Consider the following 20,070-nt stretch of genomic DNA (forward strand, 5'->3'; position numbering starts at 1 on the left):
ACAAAATAATGCCTACCTCAAAAGGAACAGAAAAACTGACTTTCATCTACTTTGTGGGCATCAACTAACTCTCTTTGGTCTTCCCCTGGGACTCCTACATCATTCTTTTTTAAATCAATTTTACATTTCAACTGGAAAATTTTAGGGTGTACTTAATGATTTAACCTACTGAACAATCTTCTTGTAAAGCTGGGATGCACTTACTGAAATTCTGCTTCCTTCTTTCCTTTCTTTTTTCAGAGATGCAAGATTTGTCAGAGTACACTGATTAGGCCTAGTTGGTATGCCAGGAAGAAGTGGCTTTGTGGTCTTGATGAAATTATTCAACTTTTCTCTTAGTCTAGTTATTCAACTTTTCAGACTTGGATTCTCAGAAACAGCAACATTGTCTGTCTTGGAATATTATGGAATGTTAGAAAGAACAAAAGAGAAATCTTGAGCCCAGCAGCTGGAAGGTACATTTCACAAGTAAAATTTATGTTCTTCTGTGTTTTTACTATCCAGGAGTTGGAAACTACTGTTTCCCAAAGTTCCTTAAAAAGAAGAATTTCTTATGTTATTGGCTAAAAATACAATTTTCCTGCTCTTATCCCAGACCTGATGAGTAAGAAATTCCAAGGCTTGGGAATGAAGAAACTATATTTTTAACATGCCAAAATATCATTAGAAAAGTTATGAAAACACTGAGACTATCGTGTTTATTATAGTTATGGTTATATTAAAATGACAATATTTTAGTTTACTTTTTTTTTTTTTTTTATTTTTTTATTGTAAAGCTACTATACAGAGGGTCACAGTTACATGAGTGAGGTTATGAGTACACTTCCTCTTGAACATTGTTACCCCCTCCATTGTTTTCCCCCTACCATCCCCTCCCTCCCTCCCTTCCCCGAGGTTCTTTTTTTTTTTTTTTTTGATTGTGATTAAATGATTACATAATTTCAAAGTCACAAGTTCATTCTAACTTCCCTGGAGCAAATTGTCTACCACAGTCTGTAATATATAACAGTGTTCACATGTTATATACCATATTTGTGATCAGCAGCATGAGGATATTTAGTAGTGGTTCAACCAGATGAGCGGGAGTTCTTTGTTTCTTAAGTCCTGTTAGTTTTGTCGTATCACTAACCTTTTGGATTTAGCATCCACTTATGAGGGAGACCATGTACCGTTTGTCTCTTCGTTCTTGGCTTACCTCGCTCAACATGATTCCTTCTAGCTCCATCCATTTCCCTGCAAATGCCATTATTTTGTCATTTCTAATGGCTGCATAATATTCCATTGTGTATAGATACCACAATTTTTGGATCCATTCATCTGTGGTGGGGCACCTAGGTTGTTTCCATATCCTAGCTATTGCGAACAGTGCTGCAATAAACATGGAGGTGCACGTGTCCTTGTATATTGGTTCCTGTTGTTCAGGGTAGATGCCTAGAAGTGGTATGACTGGGTCGTAAGGGAGGTCAATCTTTAGCTTTCTAAGGACCCTCCAGACTGCTTTCCAAAGTGGTTGTATAAGTGTACATTCCCACCAGCAGTGTAATAGGGTTCCTCTTTCTCCACATCCCCTCCAGCATTTGTCGTTGGCTGATTTGTGGATGTGGGACATTCTGACTGGGGTAAGGTGGTATCTCAGGGTTGTCTTTATTTGCATTTCCTTCACCACCAGGGATGATGAACATTTCCTCATGTGTTTCTTTGCCATTTTTATTTCTTCATTTGAGAAGTCCCTCTTTAGTTCCCTTGCCCATTTAGTAATTGGTTTGTTAGGTTTGGGAGGGATTAGTTTCTTGAGTTCCCTGTATATACAGGATGTTAACCCCTTGTCTGATATATTGCTGGTAAATATTTTCTCCCAATTAGTTGGTTGTCTTTCTAGCTTAGTTGCGATAGATTTAGCTGTGCAGAAGCTTTTTATTTTAAGGTAGTCCCATTTGTCGAGTCTCTCTCCAACTTGTTGTGACCCTGGGACTCTGTTCAGGAAGTTCCTTCCTGTGCCTATTAGTTCAAGTGTCTCTCCTACTCTGTCCTGCAGTAGTTTCAGAGATTCAGGTTTAATGTTAAGGTCTTTAATCCATTTTGAGTTGATGTTGGTGCATGGTGATAGGCTGGGGTCCACTTTTAGTTTTCTGCATGTGGCCGCCCAGTTTTCCCAGCACCAGCGGTTGAAGAGGCTGTGTTTCTTCCATTGTATGTCTTTGGCTCCTTTGTCGAATATCAGCTGGCTGTAGGCCTGTGGATTTATATCTGGATCTTCTATTCTGTTCCATTGGTCTTCGGGTCTGTTTTTGTGCCAGTACCATGCTGTCTTTGTGATTATAGCTCTGTAGTAGAGTTTGAAGTTCGGCATGGATAGCCCTCCCATATTGTCTTTATCCCCTAGAATTGTTTTGGCTATTCTAGGTCTTTTGTTGTTCCATATAAATTTTTGGACTGTTTTCTGTATTTCAGTGATGTACGTCATTGGGATTTTAATAGGAATTGCATTGAATTTGTATATTAATTTTGGAAGTATCACCATCTTTACTATATTAAGTCGGCCTATCCAGGAGCATGGGAGGTCTTTCCATTTCCTAGTGTCTTCTGCAATTTCTTTCTTTAACTTTTTATAGTTCTCATTAAATAGTTCTTTTACATCTTTGGTTAGGTTAATTCCTAAATATTTTATTTTTTGGGAGGTTATTGTGAATGGGGTTGCTCCCTTTATTTCCCTCTCTTCCTGTGCGTTATCAGTGTATAGGAAGGCAACTGATTTTTGTGGGTTTATTTTGTATCCTGCTATTTTGCCGAAGTGACTTATGATTTCTAAAAGTTTGGGGATGGAGTTTTTGGGATCGTGGAGGTATAGTATCATGTCGTCTGCAAAAAGGGATAGTTTCACTTCTTCTTTCCCTATGCGGATCCCTTTAATGTCTTTTTCTTGCCTTATTGCCCTGGCTAAGGGTTCTAGGACTATGTTGAAGAGGAGTGGAGACAGTGGACATCCTTGCCTTGTTCCTGTTTTTAGGAGGATTGGTTGTAGCTTTTCCCCATTAAGTATAATATTGGCTATTGGTCTGTCATAAATGGCTTTTATTGTTTTTAGAAATGTTCCTTCTATTCCTATTTTCTCCAGAGCTTTTAGCATGAATGAATGTTGAATTTTATCAAAGGCCTTTTCTGCATCTGTGGCGATAATCATGTGATTCTTGACCTTGGCTCTGTTGATATGCTGGATTACATTTATTGACTTACGTATGTTAAACCATCCCTGTGTCTCTGGGATGAAGCCTACCTGATCATAGTGTATTATTTTTTTTATGTGTTTCTGGATTCTGTTAGCTAGAATCTTGTTAAGGATCTTTGCATCTGTGTTCATCAAGGAGATTGGCCTGTAATTCTCCTTTTTGGTTGGGTCTTTGCCTGGTTTGGGGATGAGTGTGATATTGGCTTCGTAGAATGAGTTTGGGATAGCTCCCTCCTTCTCTGTTTCTCTGAAGAGCTTGAGGAGTATGGGTATTAGTTCTTCTTTAAAGGTCTTATAGAATTCTGCTGTGAATCCATCTGGTCCTGGGCTTTTTTTTGTTGGAAGACTTTTGATAGCTTCCTGTATCTCATTATAGGATATTGGCTTATTTAATTGGTTAACTTCTTCTTTGCTCAGTTTGGGTAACTTGTATTTCTCTAAAAATGCATCCATTTCCGCCAGATTTTCTTCCTTTAGAGAGTATAGCTTTTGAAAGTAGTCTGTTAGAATTGTTTGGATATCTTGGGTACGTGTTGTGATGTTTCCCGTGGCATCCCTAATCCTATTAATATGGGTTTCCTCTCTTCTTTTTTTAATTAATCTTGCCAACGGGCCATCAATTTTGTTTATTTTTTCAAAGAACCAGCTTTTTGTTTGGTTTATTTTGGTTATGGTTTTCTGATTTTCTAATTGGTTAATCTCTGCTCTCAATTTGGTTATCTGGCTTCGTCTAGTAGCTTTAGGTCCCATTTTTTCTTGTTTTTCTAGCTGTTTTAGTTGCAACATGAGATTATTTACTTGGTCTGTCTCCATTCTCTTGATGTGGGCACTGAGGGCAATAAATTTGCCCCTCAGGACTGCTTTTGCTGTGTCCCACAAGTTTCTTTGTGAGGTGTTTTCATTTTCATTGAGTTCTAGGAAATGCTTTATTTCTTCTCTGATCTCTTCTGTTACCCAGGCCTTGTTAAGGAGTGTGCTGTTCAATTTCCATGTATTAGAGAAATTTCTGCGGTATGCTTTGTTATTGAGAGCTAGCTTGATTCCACTGTGGTCAGATAGGATACAGGGGATTATGTCGATCCCTTTGTATTTGCTTAAGTTCCTTGAATGAACTATGATATGGTCTATTTTGGAGAAAGTTCCATGAGCTGCTGAGAAGAATGTGTACTGTGTTGTTTTAGGGTGAAATACTCGGTAGATGTCAGTTAATTCCGCTTGAAGTATGGCCTCACTTAATTCGGTAGCTTCTTTGCCAATCCTCTGGTTGGTAGACCTGTCCTTTGGTGAGAGTGGCGTGTTAAAGTCTCCTAGTATTATCGTATTGGGATCTATTTTATTCTGTAAGTTTGAGAGCATTTGTTTAACATATCTGGGTGCACCGATATTTGGGGCATATAAGTTGATGATGGTTATATCCTCCTCTTGGATTGTTCCCTTTATTAATATGTAATGTCCGTCCTTGTCTTTCTGTACTGATTTTAATGAAAAGTTTATTTTGTCAGATATCAGGATTGCTACACCTGCTTTCTTATTGGGGGAATTTGATTGGTAGATCCTTTTCCACCCCTTCACTCTGAGTTTGTTTGTATGTTTGGCTGAGAGGTGGGTCTCCTGAAGGCAACAGATGGATGGGTCTTGTTTTCTGATCCAGTCCTCAGTTCGTTTTCTTTTAATTGGCGAATTCAGCCCATTTATATTAAGAGAAAGTATAGAGAGATGCATTGTTGTCCCTGCCATTCCGTTTTCCTAAGTTTTTCTTCTTTCCTTTCCTCCTGTGCTTGCTCAGTTAGACTTTGAGTAATGCCTGTTTGGGGCAGGTCCCAGTTCCTGGTTGCTTTCTTCAGGTTGTGTCCCCCCTCTTAGAATTCTTTGTAATGCTGGCTTAATGTTTATGTATTCATTTAGTTTTTCTTTGCTATTAAAAGTTTTCAGTTCTCCATCGAATGTGAATGCTAGCTTTGCCGGGTATATCAGTCTGGGTTGGCAGTTATTGGCTCTCAGGGCTCGTATGGTGCTTTCCCAGGCTTTTCTTGCATTCATTGTTTGTGTGGAGAGATCTGCAGTGATTCTAATTTTTTTCCCGTTGTAGTATAGCTCCTTCTTCATTTTTGCTGCATGCAGGATTGTTTCCTTATTATTCAGATCCATCATTGTTACTATTATGTGCCTAGAAGTGTTTCTCCTGGGATCTTGCTTGTTGGGTGTTCGATAAGCTTTTGTGATGTAGTTAAGATGGTCGTTTTTGAGGTGGGGAAAATTTTCATTGACTATCTTGTTAAATAGGTGTTGCATTCCCTTGCTCTGGAATTCCTCACCTTCGTCCACTCCGATTATGCGAAGGTTAAATTTTTTAGCATTATCTGCTTGCTCTTGAATTTCCCTTTGGTTTAATTTGAGTGATTTTTCCATATCTGTCACTTTTTGGTCCAGTTGGTGTATTCTGTCTTCTGTATCTGACACTCTACCTTCCATTTCATTCACTCTGTTGACCGTGGCTTCTATTGTGGTTTGCATGGTGGAAATGGATCCCTTTATGGATTCAATGTTGGTTCTCAGAGTACTGATCTCACCTCTCAATGAGGTGATATCAGTATGCATTACCTCTAATTTGGCGTTTATCTCACTTCTTACTGAGGTTTGTGCAGCTTCTATTTTTGCATCCAATTTTTGTTTGATATCCTGTATATCTTTTGATAGTTCATCCTTGTGCTCTTTCAATTTCTGATCCATTTCTCGCTTTATTTCTTGAGTCATTGCCTCCAGCAACCCTTGGATGTAGTTTTTGTCTTCCATTCCTGCTTTGCTCCCACTGGGGCTCTCCCCTGCGTGGCTGCTGGCTTTTGAGGTGAGCTTGCTGTCCTGGGTAGTGGTAAACCTTGTGATTTTTCTCTGTGATTTTCGCATGGGGGTTCAGGAGACTGCTCTTCAATCTTGTTTTGGTGTGTCTGTCTTTGCTTGGTTGCTGATTCTCTATTGGTAGAGAGAGTCTGTGTCTGATCTGGATTCTGTTGGGAGCCTATTTCCAGCTGCTATTCACTTAGGATTCTCAGCTCTCTGCTGTAGCAATTCCCGCCTTTGGAAGGGTTGAGCAGCCTAGACTGCTTGTGTTTGCTCCTGCGGGTGCTCTTGGGAAGATCAGATGCTCTGGATGCACTCTCCCAAATACTGGAGTCTGCTATGGGCTCCTGATGTGTTTTTGTTTGTTTGTTTTGGGCTGGTTGTGGGCTTGAACTCTAGGTTTGGGTGCTGTCCCTCAGCTCTTCAGCTCAGGGCTGGCACCCTACCATTTGAGCCACAGCCCCACTTCTGACCCTTTTTGCTTTGTTCAGGCGCCGGTCCCCTGGCCTGGTTCCGGCCCCAGCCTGGAGCGCGCTCGTTAGGCCTGTGCTAATGTGTATACCACCTTGGTTATGCAGCCTGAAGGACACAGTTCAAATTTCTTCTACTGTTGGTAGTCTTGACCCAGGGGCACTGTTCCTGGCTTGAGCATTTAAGCTCCCTTCCCGGGGCGCTCTTGCTCTGGCCTGGCCAGCAGAGTGTGCTCCACCGGCTGGTGGGGCTCTCGAACAGTTCCCAGTTTTAGTGGGTCCTGTGGTCCGGGTGTTGGGGTAGGGAGTCTAGGTCAGGGTCTGGGGATTCCCTCCAGCTCTGGTCTCCCTTGATGGATTCCCTGTCCCCTGATGGGTACTCACCCTGTAGGTCGTCAGTTGTTGTTGCAGTCCGTCAGTTGTTGTTGCAGTCCGATTTAGTTTACTTTTTAATGTGCACAGATTCATTATGTTCCTAGTTTAATTATCGAGTTGGGTATTTTAGTTAAAATTAATACCTTTTTAATTTTAATGTATTTGTCTTTTCTCTCCTTTCATTTTCTTTTTCTTTTTTGGTAAAGTCCACAAAAAAGTCATTCTCATTAGTGAGTAAGAACTTTTTTGAAGTTTAACTGATTTAGTATCAGCAGAAAAATAGCCAAGGGTATTGTAAAGCACTTTGATAATATATAGTGCTACATAAATGTTTATTATAATTATTAACTCAATAATTATAGTAATCATGGTTACACTTACAAGATGTGGCTTGTGAGTTAACCAGCTAGCTTCATTTTAATACTCTTAGCAAATCTCTCTAAGCTTCATGGAAACAAAGCTTGAAATACTATGTACAAAAGCACACACAGTCATTATACTCCATGTACATTATATAAAAATTGCACTAGACAACTTGAAGGTAGGGATGGGAGGGTAAAAAATGGGGTAGAACTGTGGAAGGGATGATAATGATCAAGATGCACTGTGCTCATAACCTGATTTATGGAATTGAAACCTCTTTAAGCTTCTTACTTTTAAAAAGCAGCACAAAAATTCCTTTTTGCATGAATCTGATGGCTCTCCTTCCCTTCCTTCTTTCATTTTTATGTGTTTTAAAGGCATCCAGATAGGCATTTTAATGTTTCATTCGAAGACAAAATGTACCTGTTAATTATTTCCATGTGCTGTATATGGCAGGGACTCAGAGAAGTGAGAAAATGAAGTGAAAGGGTAAGATAAAAGAACACATGCAGGGGCTGGGAAGGTGGCTCAGTGGTAGAGGGCTAGCCTCACATGCATGAGGCTCTGGGTTTGATTGCTCAGCCCCACATAAGCAGAAAAAAGCCAGAAGTGCCACTGTGGCTCAAGTGGTAGGTGCTAGCCTTGAGCGGAAGAGCTGAGGGACAGCACCTAGACCCAGAGTTCAGCCCCCATGACCAACTAAAAAAAAAAAAAAAAAAAAAGAACACATGCAAGTCTTTTCAAATGAATGAGGTTTTTTGTTTGTTTGTTTGGTCTGTCGTGGGGCTTGAACTCTGGGCCTGGGCGCTGTCCCTGAGTTCTTCAGCTCAAGGCTAGTGTTCTACCGCTTGAGCCACAGCACCACTTCAGGTTTTATGCTGGTTTGTTGGAGATAAGACTCTCTCGGAGTTTCTTGCCCGGGCTGGCTTTGAACTGAGATCCTCAAATCTCAGCCTCCTGAGCAGCTAGGATTATAGGCATGAGCCACTGGCACCCTGCTTCAAATGAATGAGTATTTAACAAGAAACTTTACTGAGCTTCTACTAGGAACCATCTATTGCCCTAATGGCCTGTGCACTACTAACTTCTGTTGATTCACTTGCTTTCAATTTTGCCTCTGAGCCCTGAGGTCAGCTGGAAGTGTGGCAGTCATGGATAACCTGTAGATATTTGTTTTGTTGAAAACAGCCAAGCAATTATTCATTGGTCTTGGCCAAAACTACCACACAGTGGTTGGCACTGGTTTCAAAATTCCCTATGAGACCTCTATTTTTATTTTTGCCAGTCGTGGGACTTGAACTTAGGGCCTAGGCACTGTCCCTAAGTTTATTTTGCTCAAGACTAGCACTCTACCACTTGAGCCACAGTTCCACTTCTGCCTTTTTCTTTTTATGTGGTACTGAAGAATTGGACCCAAGACTTCATGCATGCTAGGCAAGCACTCTACCCCTAAGCCACATTCCCAGCTCCCCCATGTCTTCTTTTTTTATGTTTATGTCTATTGAAGGTCAGCACACCATAAATTTTTTTATATATTTTTATTGTAAAAATACTGTACAGAACTGGGTGCTGGTGGCTCACGCCTGTAATCCTAGCTATTCAGGAGGCTGAGATCTGAGGATCATGATTCAAAACCAGCCTGGGCAAGAAAGTCCATGAGACTCTTATCTGCAAGAAACCACTAGAAAACCAGAAGTGACACTGTGGCTCAAGTGATAGAGTGCTCGCCTTGAACTGAAGAGCACAGGGACAGCACCCAAGCCCAGACTTTAAGTCCCACGACCAACAACAACAACAAAAAACTGTACAGAGGAGTTATAGTTACATGAATAAGGTAATGAGTACATTTCTTATTGAGCATTGTTACCTCCTCCTTTGTTTATCCCCTACCATGCCTTCCCTCCTTACCTCCCCAACGCCTCCAACCCTGAAGTTGTAAAGTTCATTTTCAACATAGTGTCTTGAACATCTCATTGTTACAATGGGTCAACCTGTATCCTTAGTTCAACATTTTCTTATTTCCCTTCCCCCCGCAAATTAGAAAAATGTATACACAAGATGCAGGGCACCGGAATCATATACAGTGAAAACAGGGGTTATACTATGGGGGAAGAACAAAGAAAAGAAACAAAAAAAATTCACACAGTACATTAAAAATACATTATGTCCCTATCTTGGGGTTCTTTTGCTTAGCATCATCTTACTGGTCATATGTACATAGCTTTTGACCTTTTCTGCTTGTCTCAGTCATATACTAGTTATTGCAAATAAGGGAAACCATGGGACCTATGTTTCTTTGGGCCTGACTTTCTTCACTTAATATTTTTTTCCAAGTCTTTCCATTTCCTAACAAATGGGGCAATGTCATTCTTTCTGATGGAGGCATAGAATTCCTTTGGCATATATACCGCATTTTCTTGATCCATTCATCTACTGAGGGGCATCTGGATTGGTTCCATATCTTAGCTATGGTAAATAATGCTGCAATAAACATAGTTGTGCTGGTGGCTTTAGAATAGTGTTGTTTGTGATTGTTTGGGTCAATGCCCAAAAGTGGATTGCTGGGTCATAGGGGAGCTCTATGTGGAGTTTTTTTAAATAGATTTATCTTTTTTTTTTATTTATTTCTTTTATATTTTCTTATTTTTTATTTTGATATTTTTAAGAGCTGAGGAAGAAAGAGCTGGGAAAGAGCTGAGAAAGACTGGGAAAGAGCTGGGAAAAGAGGTCGGAAAGAGGTGGGAAACAGAACTGGGAAAGAGAGCTGGGAAAGAAAGAGCTGGGAAAGAGAGCGTCTGGGCAAGCAAGAGAGCTGGGAGAGAGCTGGGAAAGAGTTGGGAAAGAAAGCTACGAAAGAGAGAGAGAGGGGAAAGAGAAGAGAGTTGGGAAAGAGAGCAGGGAAAGAGAGAGAGTTGGGAAAAAGAGCTAGGAGAGCTGGGAAAGAGCTGAGAAGAAAAGAGCTGAGCCTATGTGGAGTTTTTTCAGGAACTTTCATACTGCTTTCTGAAGAGCACACCATAACTTGATTGCTGTTTTTGTTGTTGTTGTTGGTTTGTTTGTTTGTTTTTTTTGGTGCTGCTACTAGAGCTTGAACTTGAGGTCTCAGTCTACTTACAGCTGGTACTCTACCACTTGAGCCATGCCATTGGTCCAGTACTTTGCTGAATAATTGGAGATGAGGTCTCATAAACTTTTCTGCCTGGCCTGGCTTTGAACTACAATCCTCACATCTCAGCCTCCAGAGTAGCAACTAACACAGATGCAAGTTACTAGTACCCAGCCTGATTTTCTTTCTTGTTCACACTCACTGAAGTTAATTTGCAATGAGTATATGTTAGAGCTATTGAGCCAATTGTTAGACATATTCTAGAATCTAGATTATATCATCATATATGATTATTTCATATTTTTCCTTTCCTTCTGCATCTTTTCTTTTTTTAACTAGTCTTGGTGTTTGGGAACTCAGGGCCTGGGCACTGTCCCTGAGCTTCTTTTGCTCAAGGCTAGTACTCTACCACTTCAGCCACAGCTCCCCTTCCAGCTTTTTCTGTTTATGTGATTCTTAGGAATCAAACCCAGGATTTCATGCATGTTAAGCAAGCACTCTACCACTGAGCCACATTCCTAGCCCTGCATCTTTTTTTATACCACAGTTCCTAAGATAAAGTCAACATTTGGGTATTCAAATGTTAGTTGCCATGAGTAACTGCAATAAATTATATATTAATTAAGTGTACTGTAAGACCTTGCTGGTAACCATTTCTCTTTATTTGACATTATAGGATGTCACTGTCAGTGACACTAATAAAAATATATATATTAAAATTTTGGTATATGGTTTCAGAAGGTCTGACAATAACAGAAAGTTGAAACACTGCCACTAATAATGACCACTTCTACTCCCAGTGAGTTATGTTTGTTTGCTTTATCTCATTCTGGAAAAAACAGAAAATATAGAACATCCACAAGAGTTTGAATAAAGTTTGGCTTTTCTTTTATATATAAACTATATAACTTCCATGCATTTTTTGCAACTGTAATTCTTTTTCTTTTTCATGGTATGTAGTCTTCCAAACTTGCTTTTATGTAAACATAAATTCTTTTTTTGGGGGGGGGGGGTCCGGTCGTGGGGCCTGAACTCTGGGCTTGGGCACTGTCCCTCAGCTCTTCAGCTCAAGGCTAGCACTCTACCACTTGAGCCACAGCGCCACTTCTGGCTTTTTTCTTTTTGCTTATGTGGTGCTGAGGAATCGAACCCAGGGCCTCAGGCATGCAAGGCAAGTGCTCTACCACTGAGCCACCTTCCCAGCCCATAAATTCTTAACCTAAAAATGTGAGCATACATTTATAGTCTATTATGATTGTTACTATAAACATAAGATCTCTTCTTCTGAAGATGATCACTTTTGAACAGGGCATGGTAATACATGCATGCTATCCAGTACTAATGAAGTTGAGGCAGACTGTGAATTCAAAGCCTGACAGTGCTATATAGCAAGTTTTCAGGCCAGCCTGGGCTATATAGTAAAATCTTAACTTAGAAAACCTAAAAAAAAAAAAAGCTCATCTTTGCTTGGTGCTGATGCTTCATGCCTGTAATCCCAGCTATTCAGAAGGCTGAGATCTGAGGATCACAGTTCAAAGCCAGTCCTAGCAAGAAGTCTGTGAGACTCTTATCTCCAATTAATCACCAGAAAACCAGAGGTGATACTGTGGCTCTAAGTGGTAGAGCACTAACCTTACTAGCCTTGAGTGAAAGAGCTCAGAGACAGTGCTCAGGCCGTGAGTTCAAACCCCACAACCAACTAAATAACAACAAAACAAAAACAAAAAAAAACTCTCTTTTGAAGAGATGGCTAATGAGGACAAGGGGTAAAGCTGGAACAATGTCTGGAGGGAAATATCTTGTCAGGACCTTAAAATTATTCTTTAGCTCCATGAATAAGATTGTGCTGCTTCCCATTTTGATGGAACTCTCTTTCAGGGTAGAGGTAATACCCTTTACATCAGTGCTTCTTGGGCTTGTTTAAAAATATACTATGCTACTATGTCTAGTGAATAATCTTCTTGAAAAGCTGAAATGCATTAGCCTAAATTCCGTTCTTTTCTTTCTTCCCTTCTGACATTTTTCCTGACACACAACATTGGGTATTATCAACCTATACCACAGAGGTGTTTATTTACTAGGTAATCAGGCATTTGCTGCAATGCTTAACTAATCAGCATTTACCTCTACTTGCCATCTTCATCCTCATTTCCCTTTTGAGAATCTCCCTTTGTGCATAAATCCTAGGAAGAGTCACTAGGCCTAGCCTTAGGTGCCATTATATGGAAGCTGTTTCAGAACTTTCAATCTTGAGTCATGATGCAATGACAAGGCTATAACTAAGGACCGTGACAGTGCCAGAATGCAAACCACATTTTTTTAAAAAGTCATCATACTGTATGATTTTTGTTGTGGTTCTTCTGAAGTTTTCTTGGCCCAAACTTTGCTTCATTCTGATGTCCTTCCAGTGAATTGTTTAGTTTCCTGAATGACTCCACTTGATTGCTGTTGCTTGCAACCCAGAACTATAGCCAATGTGGTGTATCTATACTAGAGTCTAGAAACTCACAGATGACTCTGATGCAGGGTGGTTCTCAAGCATACCTTGAGAAATCCTATTCTATGTCGTGGTATTCTACATATTATACATAGGCCCTTGTGTCATGCAGAAGGTATTCAAAATGTGTTTACTTGATGAGTGAACAGATAGCTATTGGATTTCTTGTAAAGTAGCCTAATCTGAGATCTAGCAATGCCAGAATTTTATCAAATAAGGATTGATTTGGGGGATGATGATTTCCTATTTTTTTGTTAGATTTATGTGCTGGTTTTACTTCATTATAGTTGTAAACCACAATGAAGTTTAGGAAGGACGTAAAAAAAAATCATGTTAGGGGCTGGGAAGGTGGCTCAGTGGTAGAGCGCTTGCCTTGCATGCCCAAGGCCCTGGGTTTGATTCCTCAGCACCACATAAGCAAAAAGAAAAAAGCCGGAAGTGGTGCTGTGGCTCAAGTGGTAGAGTGCTAGCCTTGAGCTGAAGAGCTGAGGGACAGCACCCAGGCTCAGAGTTCAGGCCCCATGACCGGACCCCCCCAAAAAAAATCATGTTAAATCTTGCCAGTAATGAAGAAATGAGGTTTCTGTAGGTTTAGCCATACGGTTTTGTTTGGCTTTTGTTTTTGTTTTTTCCAGATGATGGTACAGATCTTTGAAATATTTGTTTATTTCTTCAGTATTTTATATACTAAAAAATAAAATGAAACCTAAGCAGACAGCTAATTAAAATCTTTTTTGTTGTTGTTCTTAAGTAGGTTGAAAAGTATGCCAGTAGGTAATGGAATTTTTCATGACTTTGGCTTTGATATGACTTCTTCAAGTTAGAACAAAGATGATGCTTGGCTACTGTTCTTTGTAGAGCTTTTCCATTCATGATTTCTATGGCGCTCTTTGTAAGTCTTTCTAAATACTGGTGGAAAGAAATCTTACTAATAGAGTCTAGCTGGGCACTGGTGGCTCACACCTGTAAACCTAACTACTCAGGAAGCTGAGATCTGAGGATCATAGTTTGAAGCCAGCCTGGGCAGGAAAGATTGAGAGACTTATCACCAAATAACCACAAAAAGCAAGAAGTAGAGCTGTCGTTCAAGTGCTGTAGTACTAAGCATGAGCACAAAAGCTCAAGGACAGCTCCTAGGTTCTGAGTTCAAGGCCCAGTTCCAGCAATGTTTAAAAAAGAAAAGAAAAAGAAAAAACAGAGTCTAATAGCCAGATGTCAGTGGCTTACACCTATAATCCTATCTACTTGAGAGCCAGAATAGGAGGATCATGGTCCAAGGTCACTTTGGGTAGAAAAGTTCATGAGTATCCCTGTTTAACCTATGACTAAGCACAGTGATATGTATCTTTCATCACAAGCTACAGGGGAGGCTGACATTGGGTGGATTGTGGTGCCAGGCCAGCCAAGGATGAAAAGTCTACAAGACTGGCCCCAGGGAAGGGAACCTGGACATGTGGCACACACTGGCATGTGTGTGTCATCCCATCAATATCAGGAAGCCTAAAGGAAGACAAATGCACAGGTGGGTAAGAAGACCTGATCCTAAAAAAATAACCAGTGAAAAACAGGGGAGGAGGTATAACTCAGTGGTATGGTCCTAGCCTAGCAAGGGCTTCAAGGTGCTGAGTTCAAACTCTTGATATCACTAAAAGAAAAAGTAATAGAGTCCTCTTTAAGACCTCAAGAAATACAGATCAGTACCCATGTATACCAAAGACCTGAGGTTAGTTGACATTAACACATATTTTTGTGTTTATCGACCATGAATCCCCTCTATGAATTTCTGTCTTTTTGTTGTTGTTGTTGTTGGTCACGGGGCCTGAACTCTGGGCCTAGACACTGTCCCTCAGCTCGTCAGCTCAAGGCTACTGCTCTACCACTTGAGCCACAACGCCACTTATTTTTTCTGTTTATGTGGTACTGAGGAATCGAACCCAGGGCCTCATGCAGACACTCTACCACTGAGCCACCTTCCCAGCCCAAATTTCTGTCTTTTGAATTTGAGATGCCTACTGAGATAGAGACATAGACAATGGCTTAAGAAGTTGGTCACAGAGTTGGAGTCCTGGTTCTGTAGTAGTCTCACTGCGGTTGTTGACTTGTTTTCTTCTACTTCTTGAATAGGGATCAATTTCCCTTCCCATGTCTATCTCCTGATACATAGCTAGTGCTCAGCTAATGTTTAGTTAATGAGATTCTAATGAATCCTTATTTATTTATTTATTTATTTAGTCAGTTGTAGAGTTTGAACTCTGGGCCAGGGTACTGACCCTGAGCTCTTCAGCGCTCTACCATTTGAGCCAGGGCACCACTTCCAGTTTTCTGGTGATTAATTGGAGATAAGAATCTCATGGAGTTTCCTGTCCAGGCTGGCTTTGAACTGCCACACTCAAATCTCAGCCTCCTGAGTAGCTAGGATTACAGGCTTGAGCCACAAGCACACAGCTTGAATCCTTAATTTGGGGCAGCTCTCAATCTTTCTGAACTTCTTACTTGTAAAATAGACTGGTTATTCTCTGCCATCGTTTCCAGCTCTGATCCTCTGTGATGTCTGATTTGTGTATCCTGAAGCCGACTTGCCTTAGCAGTCTCTCTTGTTTGGTCCATTGAGAAATGCTTTATGAAAAGTGGCTTTTCCAGCTCTGAGTCATTCTTTCTGAAAGTCACATCAAAGATCCTGCAATGTGCCCAGAGAACAATTTGGAGAATTGCCCATTCAGTATTTACCTATATAGTTTTCTGAAGAATTTTTTTTTTGAAACTTCAGCTGCAACAGCAAAAGAGATGGTTTATTGTACTCACGTCACATTCGGCCACAGCTATGAACAGAACTAGTCAGGAATGTCACGGGTCCCAAGCACAGGACCATCAAGGGATGCTTGGTTATGAGCAAGGTGTGTCTTTCAGAGATGGTCTTAGCGATGGAAGTTCTGGATCCACTGGGAAATCACAGCGGCATGCAGTCCAACAACTCAGCGTCCCAGCCTATGGCGTTCCTTATTCCCCCTGAACCTCTAGCCTCGACGGGTGCACATGCTGGTTTACTTGGACCTCTGCCTCATCTTTCTTCTTTTGTGGTTCAGCCTGAGCATTCGCTTCTTCCTCCACAGTTGTTTCTAGGAAGATGGCGCTAAGGCCGAGAGCCTGCGTAATTCTCTACTCCATAAGGGCTATTGAGGTATTTCACATGATATTTCACATGACTTCTTAAGGATTAGCTTCCGTCTTAAGGAAATTGGTGCCTGATCGGGCTGAATTGGCTCCATCTCAAATAGTTCAGAATGATTCAGACAGTGAATTGATGAGCTACCTGGCATTTTAAATCCTGGGGGAGGTCAGGACAACTATCTAACACATACCATGGCTTTTCTTTATTCCTTGTGGTAGAGTGAATCTTGCTTAGAGAATATTGGAAATGTAACAGGGCTGAAATTTCAACATTAATTGCAGGAGGTTAAAATGGGCAGGCTGTGACATAGGGTCAGAAATCTAATTAGGTAGACTCTGAGTTCTTCTCATTCCAGCAGCAACTAAAAGCAAACCCTCTTTTCGGTATAACTTTATCAAAAATGTGCTTCTCAACAATTTAATCTAGTTCCTTATTTATTTATTTACTTCAGTCGTGGGCTTGAGTGCTGGGCCTGGGCTCTGTCCCTCAGCTCTTCTAGTTCCTCATTTATAAAAAGGCTGGAGGTTAAGTAATTTGTTATGTGTGTGTGTGTGTGTATTTGTACTGACACTGTCTCTGAGCTTTTTTGCTCAAGGATGGCCCTCTACCACTTGAGCCACAACACTACTTCTAGCTTTTGGATGGTTAATTGGAGATAAGAGCCAGCTTGGGCTGGCTTTCAAGTCAGGATCTTCAGATCTCAGCCTCCAGAGTAGTAAGTGATTTGCTTTTGAGAGAAGCCACTGGAAGATATCTTAGATTGGCTCTTAATTTTCAAAATAAGAAAATATTCAGGAAAAAAAAAATGCCACAAATAGAGCTGAAGGTATAGGTAGGAAAACCTGCAGCAATAGAATACTTAGCTTTTTAAATTTACAAAGCACGCACAAGCGGATCAGTCCAGCTACTCAGAAAGCTGAGATCTGAGGATCACAGTTGAAGACAGCCCAGGCAGCCAAATCCAAGGGACTCTTATCTTCAATTAATCAACCAATATCTAGAAATGGAGCCACATCTCAAGTGGTAGAATGCCAGCTTTGAGCAAAAAAACTGAAGGAGAGCATCAGGTCCTGAATTCAAGCCCTAGTACTTACACCAAAAAAAAAAAAAACAAAAAACCAAAAACAAAAACTCCATTGCTATATCCTTATCTCAACAGATTTGTGAAACAATCAGTGTAATTTTTTTTAATTTTTATTTTATTTTTTAGGGGTGTCCGGTCGTGCAGCCTGAACTCTGGGCCTTGGCACTGTCCCTCAGTTCTTCAGCTCAAGGCTAACGCTCTACCACTTGAGCCACAGTGCCACTTCTGGCTTTTTTTCTTTTTGCTTATGTGGTGCTGAGGAATTGAACCCAGGACCTCATGCATGCAACGCAAGTGCTCTACCACTGAGCCACCTTCCCAGGCCCCAGTGCAATTTTTTTAATTAACTCTAAATTATAGTGAGGACATTGACATTAGTTAACATTAAGTGACAATTGCAAAACTATAGCTCTCACAGCCTAGATTAGAACTCAAGCCTCTGGCCTTGCACAGTGTGCTCTTTATGTTACAACATACTGCAGACTAAAGACATGACAAATAAATGTGTCAACATCTCTTGGAGCTATGAGTTGAGAGTAGGTAGAAGATTGATGCACATCCTGGTCCCCAACAACATGATTTGGCAAGTGTGTACATTTCCTCAGAGACATCCTATGCTGTCACTGCTCAGAGTGTGAATCATGTACTGTTCCCATTGGGGGAACATTTGGGCACATCATTCTTCCATGTGCTATTTTAGCAATATCAATTTGCTAATGGCAAAGGTAAAATTATCTTGTTAGATCATGAGGTTTTGTCAAGATTTACTCTTGCTGCTTAAAAATCTGTGGGTAACACTGGCTCACACCTGTAATCCTAGCTATTCAGAAGGCTAAGTTCTGATTATCATAGTTCAAAGCCCGCCAGAGCAGGAAAATCTGTGAGCTTCTTATCTCCAATTTGCCACCAAGAAGCTGGAAGTGGAGCTGCGACTCAAGTGGTAGAGCACCAACCTTGAGTGAAAAAGCTAAAGGATAGTGCTCAGATGCTGGCTTCAAGCCCCAGTACCAGTACAAGAAAAAAGAAAGAAAGAAAAGAAGAGAAAACCCTTTGGGTATTCTTTGTAAGATTTTACTTAGCTTAATGTGTAAGAAAGCTTAAAGGTAAGTTTTGTCCTATTTTAAAGTCAATGCTTTTTTCTCTCATTATATTCTCCCCTTCTATCTTCAACTTTTATCTATTCCCTAATATGTATTTAAATCAACTTTGTATGTAAATCAAACTTTAAAAGAAATTAATTTATACATGAAAACATAAGATTCAACCATAAATAACTGGTTAGAATTTTGGACATTAGGTTGCAAAAATGAAAATTAAAAAATTAAGCTCTGAAAGGGAATAGATGTATGATCCTTTCCAGTTCAGAAATAAATCAGTTTGAGGGTTGAAAGTCACATTTGGTGAATTGACCTTTTGTTGGTACACTAAGCAAACACCCTAGGCTCCTTAAAGGAATTCAATTTGTGCACTATATGGACTACAGAGAAATCACAGAACAAACCCAAAATATCTGATTAGAACATTTTAAGAGAATTACATTGTTCGAGAAATTACTGTTGTATTTATGAACTGGGGTTGGCTGGCATATTTCCAAATATTTAAGAAACTTGCCAGGCACTGGAGGCTCATACCTTAATCCTAGCTATTCAGGAGGCTGAAATCTGAGGATTGTAGTTCAAAGTAAACCCAGGCAAGAAGGTCCATGAAACTTATCTCCAATTAACCACCAAAAAATTGAAAGTGGAGCTATGGTTCAAAGTGGTAGAGCACTAGCCTTGAGCAGAAGAGCTCATGAACAGCACCCAGGCCCTGAATTCAAGCCCCATGACTATCAAATGTACTCATTACTTGACTTATGAATTGGTAACCATGAGGTACAATACCTTAATAATAATAACAATAACATTATCTTTTTTAAAAAAGTAACTGTCTAGATATCTTTGGCTTCAAAAACAAAATAGAATTAGGATAATATTTGAGGTAAGGAAGAAAAAGAAGAGGTCATGGAAAATGTTCAGATTCTTCTCTTTACTTTACCAAATACAACACTATATGAAGACTCTGTGTATCTTTCTGCTTCTTGGGAAAAACTACAAATGAGAAAGACAAAACCACAAAAAATTATGCCTTAAGATACAAACTCATTTCTCTCTTTTGTGAATGGAGTATGGAAGTATGATGTCCAGGGTCAAGACACAAACTTTTTCTCTTTCCCTCTCTTCCCTTCATTCATTCATTCATTCATTCTTTTATTTTCTTTTTTCTAGGATTTGAACTCAGGTCTTGGTGTATATTAGACAGGTTCTCTACAGAATGAGCCAGGCCTCCACTTATTTTGCCCTTATTTTTTTCTTCAGCAAATCCTTTTTAGGGCATAAATTCACAAAATGGGTGAATTTTTTTTGATGGTACTGAGTATTGAACCCTGAGCCTCTTACTTGTGAGGCAGGCCATGTGCTCTACTACTGGAACTCTGCACCCAGCCCTTTTTATTCTAGTTACTTTTATTCCAGTTATTTTTCATATGCAGTATGGATTTCAATCCTTCTGCTGATGAATTTTGGATGAGAGGCAACATTCATTGAGATAAAGTCTCACTAACATTTTACCCAAGCTGGACTTAAACTGTAATACTCCCCATTTCTACCTTCTGAGTGTCTGAGATTACAGGTGTGAACTATTTCATGTGAGTAGAAATTTTTAAATTTTTCTAGCATGTGGTTGGATTAGTCATCACTGGTTGGATAAATTCTTGTTGAATATCTACGCCCTTAGGGAGTTCAAGTTGGTGATTACAACTTACTGATATTTTTTTCATCCCCACAGATAACAGTACCATTGTACTCTGTGATTTAAGAACCAGGAATTTATTATTAATAGACATGGTTGGTCTACCAAGAATCACATGAAGGGAGCACAGGCTTAGGACTTAGAAAACATCA

General features: G+C 40.1%; 1 long non-coding RNA gene across 1 annotated transcript; it reads right to left on the reverse strand.

Moving 5' to 3' along the window:
• Positions 1-214: 214 nt before the first annotated feature.
• Positions 215-15,982, reverse strand: LOC122116089. Its single transcript, XR_006148892.1, has 3 exons — positions 15,888-15,982; positions 14,716-14,720; positions 215-226 (listed from the first exon to the last, which is right to left on the reverse strand). It is a non-coding gene; the product is annotated as an uncharacterized LOC122116089 (long non-coding RNA).
• Positions 15,983-20,070: the final 4,088 nt, after the last annotated feature.

This window comes from Dipodomys spectabilis, unplaced genomic scaffold (assembly GCF_019054845.1).
Source record: "Dipodomys spectabilis isolate Male_0828 unplaced genomic scaffold, ASM1905484v1 ptg000003l, whole genome shotgun sequence".
Lineage (NCBI taxonomy): Eukaryota > Metazoa > Chordata > Mammalia > Rodentia > Heteromyidae > Dipodomys > Dipodomys spectabilis.